This window comes from Hypanus sabinus, chromosome 4 (genome assembly GCF_030144855.1).
Source record: "Hypanus sabinus isolate sHypSab1 chromosome 4, sHypSab1.hap1, whole genome shotgun sequence".
NCBI lineage: Eukaryota > Metazoa > Chordata > Chondrichthyes > Myliobatiformes > Dasyatidae > Hypanus > Hypanus sabinus.
Window position 1 is genome coordinate 155210223 of NC_082709.1, and position 21224 is coordinate 155231446.

The 21224-nt window shown below is 40.9% G+C and overlaps 1 protein-coding gene and 1 long non-coding RNA gene across 3 annotated transcripts in view; one reads left to right on the forward strand and one right to left on the reverse strand.

The window, feature by feature from the left end:
• Nucleotides 1-40: 40 nt before the first annotated feature.
• Nucleotides 41-21199, reverse strand: LOC132393380 (uncharacterized). 2 transcript variants are annotated; one of them, XR_009511854.1, is made up of 6 exons: nt 21086-21199; nt 10788-10926; nt 8129-8364; nt 6461-6604; nt 4300-4447; nt 41-1065 (listed from the first exon to the last, which is right to left on the reverse strand). It is a non-coding gene; the product is annotated as an uncharacterized LOC132393380 (long non-coding RNA). The 2 variants fall into 2 exon arrangements; XR_009511853.1 differs by lacking the exon at nt 41-1065 and having other exon boundaries at nt 3492-4447.
• Nucleotides 21168-21224, forward strand: part of si:ch73-264p11.1 (uncharacterized protein LOC100000923 homolog) — a 210698-nt gene continuing 210641 nt past the window's right edge. Inside the window, exon 1 of the transcript XR_009511851.1 lies at nt 21168-21221. The gene's annotated coding sequence lies outside the window, so the exon portion shown is untranslated. The remainder of the gene's footprint in view (nt 21222-21224) is intronic.

Below are 21224 nucleotides of genomic sequence, written 5' to 3' on the forward strand. Positions count from 1 at the left end.
TGCATCAGAGTTTAATGTAGGTATGCTCAATGGTGGGGAGGGCTTTACCGATGATGTATAGGGCCATATCCATTACTTTTTATAGGATTTTCTATTCAAGGGCATTGGTGTTTCCATACCAGGCTGTGATGCAGCCAGTCAATATACTCTCCACTACAAATCTAGAGAAGTTTGTCAAAGTTTTAGATGTCATGCCAAATCTCCTCAAACTTGTAAGGAAGTAGAGGCATTGCTGTGCTTCCTTTGTAATTGCACTTACGTGCCGGGCCCAGGGCAGGTCCTCCAAAATAACAACACTGAGGAATTTAAAGTTGCTCACCCTCTCCACCTCTGATCCTCCAATGAGGACTGGCTCATGGACCACTGGTTTCTTCTCTTGAAATCAATAATCAGCTCCTTGGTCTTGTTGACATTGAGTAAGAGGTTTTCCACCTTACTGATTCAACGTTAAAAGTTCAAAGTAAATTTACTATCAGGGGACATATATGTCACCAGGTACCACCCTGCGATTCATTTTCTTGTGGGCATACTCAATGTCCATAATGGAATAACAAAAATGCAACAAACTGTGCAAATACAAAAATAAGTAAATAACAATAATAAATATGCAATAACTATCAAGATCATGAGATGAAAAGTCCATAGAGTGACGGAAATCTTCAGCAATGGGCGAGTGAGGTAGAGTGCTTTACAAGTCTGATGGTTGAGGGATGGTAACTGCTCCTGAACCTGGTGGTGTGAGATTTTCAGACTTTTGAAGCACAAAGATGATCAGCATCTATCAAACACCAGTCAAGCAAAAGGGTCTTAATACATTTCATTTTGACCAGCGAAGTGTAGTGATTTTGTACTTTAGATTTTATTAAAGTACACAAAAAAAAAGCTGCATGGGGGGTGTTTGCTTTTTAAGAAGATTCGTATTGCAGATACACTTCTCAGCAAGTGTGCGCTTCATTCACTCCTTCCTTCATTAGATAATGGAGGGTTTCATCCGGCTACATTTGAGCTGCACATTATGTTACATTTGTTTCAGATGATGTTCTCTGCAGGGATTAGCCATTTTTTCTATAAGAATGAAGTGTTTAAGATATTAGTGTTAATCATTAAAATCCAGTGAAACAAAAGAGAAGCAGATGTCGAAGGAGTGGAGCAAAACATTTTAAGCAGCTTGGAGATTTCACTAAACTTAAAGCAAATCATTCAGTGTGTGGTACACCAGCTCTTGCTGTCATTGTTTATTTCCCACTGAAGATGATGGCAGACTGCTTATGGCAGACAGAAGATGTCAAGTGGCTAAGTGGTTAAAGATATTAAGATGTTACTGTTGACTGGACCATACTTAGAATAGTGTATCAGCTACTGGTGACTGAGACACAGAGATGCCATTTAGACATCAGAGGATGTGTAGATGAGCACACGTTGTGATCTCTGGAGCCAATGGACTATGTTATCGGAGACTGGATAAACAGTATGGGACAAAATGTAAGATTGTACAAGTATTTATGTTAATCTGTGAATAGAATGTAATGCAGCTTACAGTCTATCAGAGGAAGAGGCAATTCACACAACCCATATATAGAACATGTATCCCGATCTAGCAGAGCAGATTTCAATAAACCCTGAAATCATTGAAGTATGTAGAAAATAGGGATTTTTTGACTGGATGGTCTTATTCTAAATTATTGTGAAATCTACAATGCAGGAAGTGTTCCTTGTCCAAGCTTGAGTCCCACATAAAGACCACTAGGGACATAAATACTCAGGGAGAGTGTACATCCGCTCATGGACATCTTCAACACTTCACTCATCCAGGCTGCTCTCCCCACAGGCTTCAAATCAGCCACCGATTCCACTGTAGCAAAGAAGTCCAGAACTCAGCGAGGTCGGCCTGGAAGCACCACAAAGTTCCTTGACCAGCAGGTAATGACACACATCAAAAACTTCACTCCTGCCGCACTGCACGCTCGCCAGTATGCTTTCTAACGAGAACCATTCTATAACAGATACCATCGCATCTTTCATGCATCTGGCCCTGACACACCTAGAAAATACAGACACTTATGTCGGAAATCGGTTTCTGGATTTCAGTTCGGCACTCAGCGCTATTGTCTCACAGACCTTGGTGAATAAACTCCTGCTCCTCAGACTAAATACACCACTGTGCAACTAGGTGTTGGACTTCCTAACCTACAGACCTCAGATACATAGAGGGCACAACCACTCCTCTCTCCCCATCATCCTCAACAAAGGTACATCCCTCCCTGCAGGGTGTGAGCTGAGCCAACTGCTGTACACACTGCTCACACATGGCCAATCACATTGTTGATTTCACCGATGACACAACACTGCTGGCACTCATCACCAACAACAATGAGATGGCCTACAGAGAGGAGGTAGAAGAGCTCAAAGTCTGGTGCCGGGTAAATAACCTCTTCCTCAGTGTCAACAGGACAAAGGAACTTGTTATTGATTTCTGAAGAATTCACTCCACTCATACCCCTCTTTGCATTGGCGGCACAGCAGAGGAAACTGTAATTTCTTAAGCCTGGCAGTGCGTATCTTGCACGACCCCTCATGGTGCCAGAGCACATCTTACACAGTCAAGACGACTCACCACTGCCTCTGCTTTCTGAGGAGGCTGAAGAGAGCTGTGCTCTGCACAACAATACTCACAACCTTCTCCAGATGTAGGGAGCATCCTAACAAGCTGCGTCACTGCATGGTACGGAAGCTGCTCTGCAGTGGACAGGAAGGCTCCATAATGCCCAACACATTATTAGCTCAAGCCTATCTGCTGGCGTAGTGGCATCAGCGCCGGATTTTGGAGCAAAGGATCCTGAATTTGAATCCAGCCGGCTCCCTTGCACACTTCCCATCCGTGCTGGGTTGAGCGTCGAGCTATCAACTCGGCCTGGTGAAAATAAGGAAGCCTGCTAACTCCCAATGACTCCACTCGGAGTTGAGGGCTTTCTTCTTCCATGGAACACATATATACAGAAAAAGCCAGCAATATCATGGGCTTTCTGCCCCTACTCCTACGTAGGTGTGTATGTAGCATCCACATTTAGTCCACCACAGTCACAGACAGTACTTCCCTAAGCAGTAAGTTTGGTCAACACCTCCACACCCCCAACCACCATTACTTTATCATTTCCTGTCAGAGTCACCTTAGATACAGATACTCCTGTACCGCGTATCTCTTTATGTACAGTGCATACAATCAATCTATGTACATAAGCTATCTTATGTATTTATAATTATTGCGTTCTTTACCTTATTATGATTTTTTTTGTGCTGCATCAGATCCGGAGTAACAATTATTTTGTTCATCTTTAACTTGGATACTGGAAATGACGTTGAATCTTGAAGACAGATTGGAGACATTTAACCTTGGGAGTTAATTGAGGACTTTTGCTTTGGTGTGATTCACTGGGAAATCATGAATATCATGGTGGTGCAGTGAAAAGATATTGATATCCAAAGCTGGTTAGGGAGCTTAACTATTTTCATAATATAAAAAAGCACTATATGGATAGAGACAAGGAAAACAGATTTTATGTAAGGAAAATAGTTTAATATTGTATTATCTCTACAAGTTTATAAACTTATTGGGGTTTTAGTTATGTGACCAGGGTTACACTGTTTCCCAAGATGGCTCAGAAGTTGTTTTTTAAAAATAATTAACTAATTAGAATAAAAAAAGGTTTCTCTACCAATACTTTGTAATGCACCCAGCTGCATTCAGCAACAAGGCATCACTTGGCTGTGAACATTAGCAGTGCCTCATAAGTCAGATTTACAGCATGGATGCGAAACTGGATTCCTTCAGGTTATAAGTGAAATAATGTGACGGGCACTTTTGGTGGAGAATGCAGGCGTATCGACTGAGGTTAAAGTTAATTATGTGCATGTGTGTGGCTGGCAAAGTTGTCCTTCATTGCCTTCCCTAATTTTACCCCAGACTGGGTTGTTTTCAACCCTGTTTCGAGGGTAGTTAAAGAAACAATCAGATTTCTGTGGTAACCTATTAGTTACCTTGGGTTGGCAGATTTTCTTCTCGGAAGGGTATTAAAAATTGAATGTTTTCATAATTCTTGTTTTCAAGGTTATCATTACAATCATTAGAATCAATTTTAGTAAAAGCACCAGTGTTTATTTAATATAAATTCTCAGTTTGAGTGGAGGAGGAGGTGCTGTGCATGACACATGGTCAATAGGCCAGGCTGTTGGTTCCCTGACGATTAATTTAAGTGTCATGTGACTGTCCATTTCCAGCTTCCTGCAAATTTGATGAGTCACCTGTTTTACTGCAGCAATCCTTCTGGTGAAGCACTGTTGCTGAAGAGCATTTCTAGGATGAAGATCCACAGAGAGTTAAAGACTTGCTCTAGGTTCCCAGTTTGGAGAAGTATGGAACTTGAGGAGAATTGGGAAGTGCCAATGTTCCCTGTAAAACACACAAAATGCTGGAGGAACTCACAAAGTCAGGCAGCATCCATGGAGAGGAATGAGCTGTCCACCATAAGACCGCGGAGCAGAATTAAGTAATTTGGCCCATCGAGTCTGCTCTGCCGCTTCATCATGCCTGATCTATTTTCTTTCTCAAGACCATTCTCCTGACTTTTCCCCATAGCCGTTCATGCCCTGACTAACCAGAACCGATCAAACTCTGCCTTAAATACACCCAATAACCTGGCCTCCAGTTTCCTGTGGCAACAAATTCCTCAGATTCACCTACCTCTGGCTAAAGACGTTACTCCTCATATGCCTTCTAAATGGTCATTCCTCTATTCTGAGGCAGTGCCCTCTTGCCCTAGCCTTTCAACATTCAATAGCTTTCAATGAGATCCACCCTCATTCTTGTAAATTCTAGTGAGTACAGGCCCAGGGTTATCAAACACTCTTCATACGATATATCAATGTTCTGGGCTGAGACCTTTCATCAGGACTGGAAAGGCAGGGGAATGTGTCAGAATAAAAAAGATGGACGGTGGGGAAGGAGAACGAGTTTGAAGGTGATAGGTAAAGCCAGGTGGGTGGGGGATGAAGTAAGAAGATATGATGAAAAGGCAAAGGACTGGAAAAGAAGGAATCTGATAGGAGGGGAGAGTGGACCGTAGGAGAAAGGGAAGGAAGAATGTCACAAGAGGGAGGTGATAGGCAGGAGAAGATGGAAGAGTTAAAAGTTCAAAGTAAATTTATTATCAAAATGCATATATGTCATCATATACAACCTTGAACTCATTTTCCAATGGGAATAATCAATAAATCCATAATAGAATCAGTGAAAGATTGCACCAACTGGGCGTTCAGCTACTGTGAAAACACAACAAACCGCGCAAATGCAAAAATAAAGAAATAATAACAATAACCTTCTGGTTGAAGATGATGCTGGTGAAGCCCTGCGAATACTTTATTAATAACATCTTTCCTTGTAAGATTTATGGTAAATGAGCAATGGAGAGGTGACTGAAGGTGAGGCTAAGTTGAGGCTTGAAGTGTCTGGGTGAGGGTGTGAAGCGAGGTCGAGGCATGTTCAAGGCAAAGTTGGGGTGAGAGGAACGGAGCAAAGTTGGAATGGAGGAGAGGCAGATTTGAGGCCCGTCCACCTAAGCCGAGTGTGAGGTTTGATCCATCGGGCTAATTTGGAAAAGTCAGGTACAGGCCAAAACTGGGTGGTGGTATCCATGCCCAGAGCGCATCAATGCAACAGGGCCCAGGTCCTGCTGCGAGGAATGACCCGATGTCTGGACAATGTAACTGCCGGGCCAGGTGAGTTCAAAGGGCAGGGTGTCGGGACAGGATGCAAGGGTCGAGCCGGTTCTGCTCGCTGCTCTGTGACGTTTACTTGGCTCTGCACTGAACTGAGGCTTGGGCTGGGGCCGGCTTTGGGCTTCATGTCTGAGGACTGACTTTTGTCCTGAATGCTTTTATGGGTGTTTGTTGGTCTCCTATTTTTTGGGGTTTGGGTTTCTATGTTTTGTGGCTGCCTGTACGGAGATGAATCTCAAGGTTGTATAATGCATGCATTTATAATAAATGCACTTTGAATTTTGAACTATAATTAAACAATAAATATCAAGAACAAGAGATGAAAAGTCCTTGAAAGTGAGTCCACGGTTGTGGGGAGATTTCAATGATGGGGTAATAATTGGTCCTGAATCTGCTGGTGTGAATCCTGAAGCTTCTGTACCTTCTTCCTGATGGGATGAGTGTGGCCTGGATGGTGGGGGTCCCTGATGATGGATGCTGCTTTACTGCAACAACAATCCATGTAGATGTGCTCAGTGGTGGGGAGGGCTTTACTCACAAGAGACTGAGCTATATCTACTTTTTGTAGGACTTCCCATTCAAGGGCCTTGTTGTTTCCATATCAGACTGTGATGCAGCCAGTCAATATACTCTCCACTACACATCCATAGAAGTTTGTGAAAGCTTTAGATTTCATGTTGAATCTTACCAAAATCCTACGAAAGTAGAGGTGCTGCCATGCTTTCTTCATAATTGCAATACATATTGGGTCCAGGACATGTCTTGTGAAATGGTAATGCCAGGGAATTTAAAGTTGCTAACCCTCTTCACCTCTAATTCTCCTCATGCACCTCTGTGAGAAATAGAAGAAAAGGGAAGGGTGAGGAAAATAAATACCGGAAGGAGAAACCAATGTTCATGTTGTCTGGTTGCAGGCTACCTACACAAAGTACGAGGTGTTGCTCCTCCACTCTGAGAGTGGCCTCATTGTGACTGATGTGGAGGACATAGATTACATGTTGAAATTGGGATAGAAATTAAAATATTTGGCCACTGGGAAATTCCGATTTTTGCAAATGGAGTACTCAACAAATCAATCCCTCAATTTACTTTGGGTCTCAGCAATGTAGAGGAGGCCGCATTGGGAGCACTGGATATGGTAGACGACCGCAACGTATTCACAGTTGAAGTATTACCTCATCTGGAATGACTGATTCAGGCCCTGAATGGAGGTAAGGAAGGAGGTGAATGGGCAGGTGTAGCATTTCTTCACTTGCAGTGATATGTGCCAGGAGGGAGAGTAGTGGGGAGGGACGATTGAACAAGGGGACCATGGAGGGAGCAAACCCTGTGGAAGATAGAGAGTGCGGGAGATAAAGATGTGTTTGGTGGTAGGATCTCATTCAGGATGGCGGAAGTTGGATGCAGAGGCTCATGGGGTGGTAGTATTTACTGCCCTTTTTCCGGGTAAGGTAGCAGAAGATAGAAATCTGCATGGAAGATTTAGTCATTAACTGTAGAGCATTGGGAAGATTTGTTAGTGTATTTTCTGCAGCCCAGGGCAGCTCTGGTGGAGGGGTAGGCACTAGGTACCAAACACATTGGCTGTCCCAGGCTGTCTGGAGATGCATGAGTTGTTGGAGCTCATTTCCTCTGGAAATTGGCGAAGACCCCATTGTTACTTTTAGTTTGCCTTGTGGAAGGTGGAAACATTTTAAGATGCAAGAGGTAAGCCGCCCATTGAAAGATACTCAGTCACTAAACTTCTCTTCTAGCCATGGTTTTATGTGCATCAGTTAAATATTTTAGTTGATTGTGATCTTTCCCATGATGTTTATGGTGGGGTCTGGGCAAAGATATTGTCATTGAGTCATTGCGCATGCAAACCCTTCCTTTGGTCCAATTGAGTGACCCATTTGTCCACATTTGGCCCATATCCCTCAAAACCTTTCCTATTCATGTAACATGGTGAATAAAATATAAATGATGTTACTGTACCCTCCTCTGTCATTGCTGATTAACTGGAGCTAAGTTCTCCGGGTCAGGGTTCAGCTAGGGTACGTACGTTGTCTGCACCTTGTCTCTGTCAGCACCAATTTAACCCTTGCCCTACTGCAACTCCCACAATACAACATACTGACTACTCCTGGTGAAATTATTGCACCCCCAGTTCCTATCTAATCTCTCCCCCCTCACTTTAAATCTATGCTTCTCATAATTTTAAACACTTTGTATGAAATTTCCCCTCATTCTTCTCCGATACAATGAGAAAAATCCCCAACCTGCTCCCTGGGACACGTACTGCCACTGAATAATGAGGATGGGTGATTAGGCTCTGGTTGGAGAAGGCCAGTGTTACGATATAAATGTTACCCACCACTTATTAAGTCTGAACGGTGTTTGATTTTGCTGCATACAGCTGGTTCTGCTTCATTTTCTGAGGAGCTCCAGTCGACAATCAACATACTTGTGAGTGGCTGCTCATCCAAATCATGGGTCTTGAGGCACCAATCAGTCGCTTAGATAATTAATTGAGTTTACCAATCTTGCCCATCAGCGCCACAATTATATCATCAACAAGATCTGTGGTTCACTTTGTTAAATGGCTGAAACCTACAGGGAAGAAAGGAGGATCAGAAACACAAGAGATTGCTCAGATGCTGAAAATCTTGAGCAACACCCACAAAACCAGTCCTGATGAAGGGTCTCAGCCCAAAAGGACAACAGTTTACTTCCCTCCAAAGATGCTTGTAACAACCTAGCAGCCATTTTTCTTATAAAACAGCAGGGCAGTGTACCCAAGACAGATGCAGTTTTAAAGGCAAAGGGTGGTCACACCAAATATTGATTTGATATAGTTTTTTTTACTATTTTCTGCTCCTTGTAGTAAATATTCTGATATTTAGAAACTTTACTTGTAATTACTTCTCAATGCATCTTCACTTTACAGATTTTTTTACATGTGCACAGTGCTGTGTGTGTTTGTGTGTGTGTGGTGTGCGCATGTGTGTGGTGTGCGCGTGTGTGTGTATTATATATAATTTGATCCTCAGAAACTTGCTTTCATTACACTTTTCCACAGAAAAAGATGGTGTCAGTGAACAACGATTCCTCAGGAACACTCTTGAGATAGTAAATCTCTCCAATTATTTCACTCTTTCTATGCCTTCAGCTTGTTCTTTTTGTCTTGTTTGTGTTATGGAAACTTTTGGGGCCCGTGATGTACAGTTTGAATCTTGATTGAAGGATCCAGAGCTATGCTGTGTTCGGAGAGCTGCCTCATGGAGTTCAGACATGGGGGTGGGTGGGGGGGGGATAGGACTGAGAATACAAGCTGACTCATGGAGTTCAGACATGGGGGTGGGGGGGGATAGGACTGAGAATACAAGCTGACTCATGGAGTTCAGACATGGGGGTGGGGGGGGGATAGGACTGAGAATACAAGCTGCCTCATGGAGTTCAGACATGGGGGTGGGGGGGATAGGACTGAGAATACAAGCTGACTCATGGAGTTCAGACATGGGGGTGGGTGGGGGGGGGATAGGACAGAATACAAGCTGCCTCATGGAGTTCAGACATGGGGGTGGGTGGGGGGGGATAGGACTGAGAATACAAGCTGACTCATGGAGTTCAGACATGGGGGTGGGTGGGGGGGGATAGGACTGAGAATACAAGCTGACTCATGGAGTTCAGACATGGGGGTGGGGGGGGATAGGACTGAGAATACAAGCTGACTCATGGAGTTCAGACGTGGGGGTGGGTGGGGGGGGATAGGACAGAATACAAGCTGACTCATGTTCAGACATGGGGGTGGGTGGGGGGGGATAGGACTGAATACAAGCTGCCTCATGGAGTTCAGACATGGGGGTGGGTGGGGGGGGATAGGACTGAGAATACAAGCTGCCTCATGGAGTTCAGACATGGGGGTGGGTGGGGGGGGATAGGACTGAGAATACAAGCTGACTCATGGAGTTCAGACATGGGGGTGGGTGGGGGGGGATAGGACTGAGAATACAAGCTGACTCATGGAGTTCAGACATGGGGGTGGGGGGGGATAGGACTGAGAATACAAGCTGACTCATGGAGTTCAGACGTGGGGGTGGGTGGGGGGGGATAGGACTGAGAATACAAGCTGACTCATGGAGTTCAGACATGGGGATGGGTGGGGGGGGATAGGACTGAGAATACAAGCTGACTCATGGAGTTCAGACGTGGGGGTGGGTGGGGGGGGATAGGACTGAGAATACAAGCTGACTCATGGAGTTCAGACGTGGGGGTGGGTGGGGGGGGGGGGATAGGACTGAGAATACAAGCTGACTCATGGATGAGACATGAACGACTCCATCTCGAAGCCGTGAGGAAGACTGAAGCATCGAGGTGAATATGGAGGGGGTCTGCGATGGCTCCCAGCAGAGACAGTCAGCAGCCAAATCAGTGGTGTTTGGAGCCGGATCAGTGGTCGCTCTTTACAGAAGGACTGAGGACTCCGCGTATACTGATGAAAAGACGCTTCCCGTATTCTGAGATTTTTTGTGATTACTGGACTGTGCCTTATATTGGTTTCTTCCAGTTTTTCAGTGTTTTCTTTCTGGTGGACTGTTGGTGGGTGGGTGATCTGTTAAATTTTTGTATGAAGAGGGGTGCTACTGTCACTGTTTCCATGAATGAGGGATCGGGGATTATTATGTATAGGGGACAGTGCTTATTATTGCAACTGTTTTATGCTGTGGGAGGGGAGTTTTTGGGGTCTGTAAGTTTTGTTTCTTTTCATTTTTGGCGGCGATGGGAGTGTGGGGGGGAGGAATTGCTGTCTTCTCTTTAATCAACACCCATGGTCTTTCTGTATTTAATGACTATCTGGAGTAGACAACTTTCAGAGATGTATTGTACATGCATACTTCGACAAGAAAATTAACTTTTGAACCTTTTGAAAAAAGAGAATGTGCTTGCTTTACTTTATCAGTATGCAGAAACAATTGCAAATCGAAAACCAGAGATCTGGAAGTTGCCGTCAGCAATAAATTAATTGTACTCACTGCCGTCCTCTAAAGTGATTTCTGCAGTCTAGATTTTTCCTGCTGGCCATTGGGTGACAGGTTAAAGCCATTCAACAAAAATAATATAATCACAATACTGAGAAGCAATTATTATTAAAACATTCTTCAAACAGAAATCCTGTGAATAAAGAGCACAATTGTTAATTAACACTTTACTAAGTGAGAAAGAAGGAAAGGAACACACACAAGGGATTAAGTAGAAATTAAAATTCAAATCTGCCAAATTCTTGGCTTATTTTTGTTTTATTAATTATCTGAAGAAATCAAACTTTCTTATTATTTTTTTATTGATTTTTAATGCATTTTCTACAACACTACAAATTAAAAAAAACCCCCAAAAAAGTAGAAAATTAGTACAGTGCAAGATAAACATACAATAGTAATATAATACAAAATAAGATAGTTGAGAAAGCACCCAAGTTGAAGTCATGTAAAGTTAGTGTCCTCCCCAAGCCCCACAACAAAAAAAAACTCCAGACTAACCAAAACAAAATGTAGAAAATATAAATCAGAACATTCAAACCCCCAAAACTGTAAATACACTTGAAAACAGAAGATAATAATGCCTACTACCAAAAAAAGAGCTGAAAGCAAGGGACTGAAAAAAAAAACTTAATTAAGAGGAAAATTATGAAAATACTCAATAAAAGGTCCCCAGACCTTATGAAACTTTATATCCAAATTAAGAATTGAATAATGGATTTTTCAAGGTCTAAACAGGACATAATATCATTAAGCCATTGAGCATGCGTGGGCGGGGCAACATCTCTCCATCTAAGGAGGATTAGACGTCTAGCCAGGAGGGAAGCAAAAGATAAAATTCGACATTTAGTCAAACTCGAGCGTATATCTGTCTCACCCAAGAAGCCAAACAGAGCAATTAAAGGGTTAGGTTCTAAGTGGCAATTCAGAATACAGGATAAGATTATAAAAACATCTTTCCAAAATTTCTCTAAGCTAGGACAGGTCCAGTACATATGAATAAGAGAGGCCTCGCCACTTTTGCATTTATCACAGAGAGGACTAATATTAGGGTAAAATCGAGATAGTTTAGATTTGGACATATGGACTCTATGAACAATCTTAAACTGTAAAAAACAGTGGCGAGCACAGAGAGAAGTTGAATTCACCGATTTGAGAATCGAGTCCCAAATCTCATCAGATAAAGAGATATTTAAGTTATGCTCCCAAGCCATTCTGATTTTATCCACAGGGGCATGCTGTAAGGATACTAATTTATCACGGATAAAGGATATTAAGCCTTTACCCAGTGGATTAATAGAAAGAAATAAATCCATAGCATTTTTCTCAGGCATTTCAGGGAAGCTGGGAATTAAAGGATTGATAAAGTGTCTGATTTGGAGATATCTAAAGAAATGGGCATTAGACAGATTGAACTTAGCAGAGAACTGTTGAAAGGATGCGAAGCGATTATTGATAAAAAGATCTTCAAAATGCCTAATGCCCTTTCTATACCAATCATAGAATGTTGAATCATACATAGTAGGTAGAAAAAGATGATTATGTAAGATAGGACTAGAAAGGGAAAAACCATAACATTTACTAAACTGGGCCCATATTCACAAAGTATGTATCACAAGAGGATTAACAATTAGTCTAGACAAGCTACTAGGGAGTGCAGAACCAAGAAGTGCAGAAATAGATAGATCTTTAGTGGAATTAGCATGTTTTGATGTGTGGAGTTTCTGGTAAGGCCAGCATTTATTCTTTGCCACCAAGTGCCCCTGCAAGTGTTAACTCCTTGAACTGCTATAGTCCTACTCCCATAGTAGTGTTGGGTCAGGCTTCAAGGATATAGACCAGTGGTTTCTAAAGTGGGCAATATCGCCCTCTGGAGACAGGAGAAATCTCTAAGGGGACAATAAAAATAAATGGGGTGGTGCAGGGGCACTAGGTAGCAAGGGGAGCAGCTGAGGGATTTCAGGCTTAGTTTAAGAAATGAATAACTTATTGATCTTTGGTGCCTCATAATTGATTACAATGATCATGTAATCAACTCAACTCTTGCTATCCCACCATTATCTTAGACTTGCTCAGAGTGTGTTATATTTGTTGAAAAGTTACGTGATACTTCTGTATTTGGTATATGGTGAACAATCTGGACTGAATAATTTGTGTTATTTCCAAGTCTGACCTCCACTACTGCAAGGTACTGTGTTAGCCAGTACAATTCCCATACTCCAATCACACAGTGACACAATCCCTGTGAATTAGGGTGCAGTGTTCAATGGGGTAAAGTTCAGAATCTGCCCTTTTGAATGATATTGACTGCATTTCTCTAGCCCACAGCTCAACTGAGATACCACTGTCCCCCTTTATGTATCTTCAGGCAGAGAATCAGCTACAATGATGTCTCAACTTACCCTTTACTGATCGCAGCATTTGAACAATAGGCAATTGATCGTGGTTGTTAATGCATAACAAAAATGACAGAAACAGACCAAACAAAAAAGGAATGTAGACAGTACAGTGTGGAGTATCTGAAATATGGATTTATTACCAGCACCAAGCAACCAACAACAGCCAATGTGTTAGTTGTGTGAAAAATATTTTTTTCAAATGAGGCTATGGAACAGTATAGGCTCCTTGAACATTTGAAGAGAAAACACTCTGATGAAACAAATAAGAAATTGGCATTCTCAGTCTCTTCATGAAAACTGTCAGAAATGAAAACACTTCAAAACATATTTGCCAGCATTTCTGAACAAAACAGTGATGGTGCTTCATACAACATTTCATTACTCACTGCTAAACCTGGAAAGTCCCATACAAGGGGAGAAGAACTGATTCTGCCACCAGTTAGGGAGGTTGTGAGTACAGATTTGCATAAATCACCAGACCTAACAATTAACACAGTAACAGCTCTATTGAAAAACAAATAGATGAAATGCCCGAGAATGTGGAAGACCCATTATGCAATGTACTTGGGACAACAGAATTTGGATGAGTCAACTTTGACAGGCAATGTATCTTTGCTTCTTGATTATGTTTGCTTTATAAAAAATGAAGGCATGATTCAAGTGTTGTTAATTGCAAAGGAACTAGGAACAGATATGAAGGGGGGGGGGAATGAATATTTCATGATGTTGAGTAATTTTTCAAAACGAAGGACATTCCACTCAACAACAACAGATGAGGCACCTGTTGTTGAGAGGACATAAACTACTTTCTTGAAAAAAGCTGAACCTAACGTATTTACTATTCACCGTGTAACTCACGGACAACATCTTGTTGCAAAAAACCCTAGTGATCTACTGCATGAAATGACTAAATATTGTCATCACAGCGTAAAATCAAGTCCCATGCTATGAATTCTCAACTATTTTGAGAGCTTTTTATTGAGAATGTTGAACAGCTTGAACGCTTGCACAACAGAAGTCAAATGGTTCTCAGAAAGGAAACTATTTGAGATGCTGTTACATGCTTTTCAAAACTATGATAAAATTCTTTGAAGACCTGAATTCTACATGCAGTAATCACCTCAAGAATATTAGGCATGTCCTTCTTATTTGTCAGAATTATTCACAAATTTTAATGAAATTAGTCTTCAATTGCAAGAAAGTAATGTGAATCTTATCAAAGTCAAATCTGCCATCTCCACTTTTTTGTCCTAGTTAATCCTATTTAAATGCAACATTGGCTGCCATGGCCTTTTTCAATTTCTGAGCCTCTTTGAGTTGGAAGAGAAAGAAAGACCAACAGATAATGGTCTTCAATATACTGTGCCCAGCTGGGTGAGCTGCACAAAGACATGTCAGAGAGGTTGCACTATCTTCTCTCAATCCAAATTTTCAGATTGGGTGATAAATCCACTCCTGAACACTTCAAATGAGGAATAACAGGCAGGTTGGAGGAAGAACTGACCTTGCTGCAAAATTACCTTGAGCTGAAGCCAAGCTTCAAAGAATCACATCAACACTTTTGGCTGCAGAAAGAAGTCTCACTGATTATAAATTAAACTTAGATAAGAGTGAATTATTCCCCTTAAACGCGCAAACCTTATTGAATGACAGGATGCCATTTAAAGTTGTTACTGATAACTTTATCTATTTAGGTATAAAAATCACCAAGAAATATAAAGATTTATTTGGACTGAATTTTTTACCTATGCTTCATCAAATTCAACAACTTACTACAAGATGGTCTCCCTTATTTTTATCATTAGTTGGTCGGATTAATGCTATTAACATGATGATTTTACCGAAATTTTTATATTTATTTCAAGCTTTACCAATTTTTATTCCTAAATCTTTTTTTGATAACATTGATTCAAAAATTTCCTCATTTGTGTGGCAAAATAAAAACCCTAGGTTAAGCAAAAGGCAATTACAAAAATCTAAAAAAGATGGTGGTCTAGCTTTACCTAACTTTAGATTTTATTATTGGGCGAATAATATTCGTAACCTAATGTATTGGAAACTAGATTTGGACTCACCATTGTGTCCACAGTGGGTAAATTTGGAATGTAGTGAGGTAAAGGGATATTCTATATTTTCCATTCTTGGTTCTTTTCTTCCTGTTGATTTAGTTAAATTCAATAAACAGATATCTAACCCTGTTGTCAAACATACACTACGAATTTGGTTTCAATTTCGCAAATTTTTTAATCTGAAAAACTTTGTTCTGGACAGCCCTATTTTATTTAATTTTTTTTTCAAACCTTCATTGACAGATCAAGCTTTTAGCATATGGAAAAGGAAAGGTATAAAATGTTTTCGTGATTTTTTTTTGAAGGTACTTTGATGTCTTTTGATCAACTTTCTAACAAATTTAAATTACCTAAATCTAATTTTTTTAGATACTTACAAATTAGAAAATTCTTACATAAAATTCTCCCATCTTTTCCCAATTCAACTCCATCGGATTTTTCAGATTTGATTTTTACCTTTAATCCTTGCCAGAAGGGATTAGTAGCTTTTATTTATAACATGATTATGAAGATACAGCCAGAAATATCAGATAGAATTAAACAAGAATGGGAAAAAGAACTTGGATATAATATATCAACAGATAAATGGGAAAAAATTTTACAAATGGTTAATTCCTCTTCTATTTGTGCTAAACATGCTTTAATACAATTTAAAATTGTACATAGGGCTTATATGTCTAAAGATAAGCTTGCTCGATTCTACTCGCATATCAATCCTCAATGTGACAGATGTCACTTAGACGTGGCTTCATTGACCCACATGTTTTGGGCATGTCCCACTTTACATAACTATTGGAAAGACATTTTTGATGTCATTTCCTCAGTATGGAATATCGATTTACAACCCCATTTTATTACTGCAATTTTCGGTATACCAAATGAAGATGGTAATCAGTTTTCCCCTTCAATCAGACGAATGATTGCTTTTGTAACATTAATTGCCAGAAGGTCTATATTACAAAACTGGAAAGAAGTAAATCCTCCTACCATATCTCAGTGGTTCTCTCAAACTATTTCCTATCTGAGTTTGGAAAAAATTAGAAGCACTATTTTTGATTCTTCAATTAAATTTGAAGAAACCTGGGGACCATTCATTCGACATTTTCATATGAATTAATTTGGCCTTTTTCAGATCCTTTTCTCTACTTATCCTTGTTCAGGTATGGAGTTCCGGAGTTTTTTTCTTGACACTATCACATACTTATAAACTGTTATTATTGCCCATGTTAGTTTAGTTTAGTATTTTTTTTTCAATATATATTTTCTTCTATATATTTTCAATTTCTTTTTTCTTTTTTGATGATTATTTTTGTTTTTTTTCATATATATTTATATAGACTTGATTGATTTATGTACCTTTTGTTGATTATTATCCTATTACTAATTTCAAGTTTATTGAATTTGTAATCTATTCATTATCATGCTTTGTTTTTTTATATATATATGAAACTTAATAAAAAGATTGAAAAAGAAAAAGAAAAGAAAGAAGTCTCTGAATACCATCTTGCACTTTGGAAAAGGTCATGATGTTCTATATTGCCTTTCCAGCATCATGTTTAGTGAAGCATGGTTTCAGTGCAGTCGCCCAACTACTTTTAAAGTAACAAAACAGACTGCAAATTACTGAACGGGGGTGGGGGGAATCTGAGACTCCTTCAGCTTGATGTTGAGAAGATGATGTCACTGCACCAATCTGGTGAAAGGTAAAAAGCAATGAAATAGTGAATAGTTGGACTACCAATGTGTACTCTAAAATTGTTGATGAAAATTGTTTTTAAATGTAATTAAATAAAGAAATAATTTTATTTGCAGCTTTAAATAGATTTGAATATTTTTTGCAATTATTTGTCACTGCTTTGAATTTGTAGTTCCTATTTTCTTTCAATGTGTATCGTAAATCTAAATTTTTTTTATAGTTTTCATGTAATGGCTGGAAAGGGAGAGGAATTGCAGGAGGATGTGGTCTGGGAGCCAAGGGAGCGGTAACCCCAAAAAGTTTGTGAAATGCTGATCTAGACCCAGCGTGAACGCCAGATGACATATGATTTTTAGGGGAACCAGTAGGTGGCGATGTTGCTTTTGGCGCCTGACGTCTTTACATTGGTGGTAGCAGTTGTGAGCTTGGAGGTTGTTTGTGGAATAGCTGAAGCAAGGGAGTACAGCATGTTTTGTAGAAAGCACAGTCCGTAGTCACAGTATGTTAGTGATGGAAGGAGTGAATGTTTAAATTTTGTAAGGCGATGAAACAGTAATTACTATTTTACTAAAGCACTTGTGGCAAAAGCAACATTTTCTAGGTGCCTTTGCAGTGAATTTTTGATTAGCTGATTTCTGAAGGTAGCTTCTGAGGATATTACGAGACAGTGAACTCCATGGAAGAGGAGTGGCAGCAGCTTCCGGGCCAGTTGCTGTTGGCTCCATAGTCTAATGATATTGAATGTCTTTGTAGCTATAAAATCCAGATTGTTGAGTACACAGTATATAAGCAATCTAACTAAAATATTCGACACCAAACTGAAAAGGAAGCTTATTCTAATTCTCCAGGTTATCTGTTCTTCCTGTGTAACAACATTTAAATGGTATTAGCCACTGACAGGAAAATGAAGGTCCAGCCAGATGGAATTTCCAGCAGAACTCAGTGAGTGCTGGCACATTGTCAGAGGGCACAAGAACAAAGCTGGATGCATGGCTCCTAATTTAACGATGGATTATAGCTTCAACATTGAAAAACTATTTTACTTTATGCTGAGTTACAGAAAAAGGCTGTTGAAGAGGTTTGGACTTCATTCCTTATAATGCAGGATAATGAGGAAATCTTGCAGAGGTATACTAAATTATAAGGTATTGAGAGTGTAAATGCATGCAGGTCCTTCCCCTCAAGTTGGGTGAGAGGTGAAATGTTGAAGGGAGAGCTTGTTTACTCAGTGTGAATGTGAAACTTGCTGCCAGTATCAGTGATGAGTGAGGGTCCACATCAATGTGTAAGGATGTTTGGATAGGAGCAAGGACGAGAGGGGTACGGAGGGCTGTGGTCCAGGTGTGGGTAGGTGGGACTATGCAGAAGATCAGGCTGACAAAGGGCCTGTTTCTGGGCTGTCTGACTCCACAACTAGCAGAACTCTTCTGTTCTTAGAATGGTTGCAGGATTGAAGGTGAACACTCAGCTCTGTACTGGCAAGTAATCGTTCCCATCGCTCTGCATATTTTCTCTCTTAAAATACTCATCCAGCTGCCTTTTGGTTGAGTTCTCAATCTACCTCCATTACAATCCTTCCCAGTGCATTCTAAAGCATTGCAGTGTATTTTAAAGAAAACTTTTCCCCGATGATACATTTTCGATTTCTTTGCCTTCATTCTTTGTTTCTTAGTTACTGACTGATCCAGCTTTGAGAACAATTTCCCTCTACTCTGTCCCTACACTACATGATTTTAAATCTCCACCAGTACCCCTCATAACCTCCATATTCCAGGAGAACACAAATTCTGCTCCATTCACAGTTACTGGGACCATACCTCTTCCCACCTGTTACCTGTAGCACAGCTACCTGGCCTATACCTCTTCCCATCCTGCTACTTGTAAAAATGCCATCCTCTTCTCGCAATTCCGCTGTCTCTGCCGCATCTGCTCTCAGGATGAGGCTTTTCGATCCAGAGTAAAAGAGATGTCCTCCTTCTTCAAAGAAAGGAGCTTCCCCTCCTCCAGCATCAACATTGCCCTCGCTCACATATCTTCTATTTCACGCACATTTGCTCTTACCCCATTCTCCTGCCACCCTACCATTGGTAGGATTCCTCTTGTCCTCACCTACCACTCCACCAGTGTCCGCATCCAGTACATAATTCTCCATAACTTCTGCCATCTCGAACGAGATCCCACCACCGAGCACATCTTTCCTTAGCCCCCCCCCCCCCCCCGCAACTTTCTGCTTTCTGCAGGGATCGCTCCCTCCCCACTGATCTCCCTCCTGGCACTTATCCTTGCAAGTGGAACAAGTGCCACACCTGCCCCTACACCTCCTCCCTCACTACCGTTCAGGGCCCCAAACAGTCCTTCTAGGTGAGGCAACGCTTCAACTGTGAGTCTGTTGGGGGTCATCTGCTGTGTCCAGTGTGCCTGGCGTGGCCAACTGAATATCGGTGAGACCCGACGTAGATTAGGAGACCACTTCTCCGAGCACCTACGCTCCGCCACCAGAAAAAGTCACCCATTTAAATTCCACTTCCTATTCCCATTCCGACATGTCAGTCCGTGGCCTCCTCTACCGTCGCAATGAGGTTGGAGGAGCAAAACCTAATATTCTGTCTGGGTAGCCTCCAACCTGATGGCATGAACATTGATTTCTTTAACTTCCAGTAATGCTCCCCCCTCCCACTCTCCTTCACTGTTCCCTTTTCCCTCTCTCATCTTATCTCCTTACTTGCCCATCACCTCCCTCTGGTTCTTCTCCCCCTTCCCTTTCTTCTGTGGCCTCTCTATCAGATTCCCCCTTCTCCAACCCTTTATCTCTTTCACCAACCAACTTCCCAGCTCTTTACTTCACCCCTCCCCTTTCCAGTTTCACCTACCACCTTGAATTTTTCCTCCCTCCTTCCATCTTATTTCTCTGACTTCTCATATTTTTTCCTTCAGTTCTGAAGAAGAGTCTTGGCCTGAAACATCGACTGTTTACTCCTTTCCATAGATGCTGCCTGCCCTGCTAAGTTCCTCCAGCATTTTGTGTGTTTAGCTTGGATTTCCAGCATCTGGCGAATCTTCTCATTTGTCCATTCACTTAATTTCATTTCTGGAATCATTCAATGACTTCATTCCTAGAATTATTTCTCTAAACCTCTTCCATAGTCCCCTTCATCATCTTTTCCGGAACTGAAATTATGGTAGAAATGGTGTTTAATCCAGATACAATGTGTGATACAGAATGATGACACCGGATGATGTCTCGGTGCAATAGTGATAAGTAATAATGCAGAAATATGAGCACTTACATTACCCAAATCTACAATGCCAAATGTAACATTTTCTGATCTTCCAGTAATAATTTATTCCATCATAACATTTCCTCTAGTGCCGTACTTGATCAGGTTAAATACAAACAACATTTGCAATTCTACATTTTCAAGTGTATTTCTCTTTATTTAAAAAAAACACTATTTTTAAAGATGCCATGATGAGCAACAATGGCCAGATTTACTTTAAAGGACTCCACACGATTCCTGTTCTCAGTATTATTTTGATTTGCAGTTTGTTTTCTTTTCCACATTAGCTGTTGTCAGTCTTAGTGTTTTTTTTTTGCAAAATTCTTATGTATGCCTTTTCCCTGTAAATGCCTGCAAGAAGTATGCTACCTTGAGAATAAAATCAATTTGAAAATAAATTTACTTTGAACTCTCAAATCCAAGGAACTGATTTCATTTGAAAGATAAACAAACCACCAGGAAGTTAGATTCAGAAACTATCAGAACAATCGTGGCCATAGACAAATTTTGACATTTTCTGTCGGAATCCCTATGCTCTCTGATTGATCAGACTGATGAGAGGAATAGAGGTATGCAGATTTAAAAATGAAGCATGAGTTCAGTGAGTCGAGCAGCTACCGTGTAGACAATGAAATTTAACATTTCGTAACTTCCTCAAGAGTTACTTGACCAAAACAGTTTAAAAATGATAGGAAGGACACTATTTGATCACTAGTTGGTATCTCTCCTTGTATTTTAATAAGCTGGTTGAAGAGGAATTCCAGTGTCTCTGTATTTCTGGAGGACTAACCCAAATAGTTCATATTTACTACAATTCTACTCTGACGTAGTTGCGGAGGAGGCAAGATCTTACCACTTTGTGTTCTGCTCTCTCAGCGCTCCCCCCAGTGGGCCCTTTTAAAAAGCTCCGGAGACTTGACTTACTTTCGCACTTCCCAAACTCCAGCCGCTCGATGATTGATGAAGGATGTTACGCTCTTTATACTAAGGTA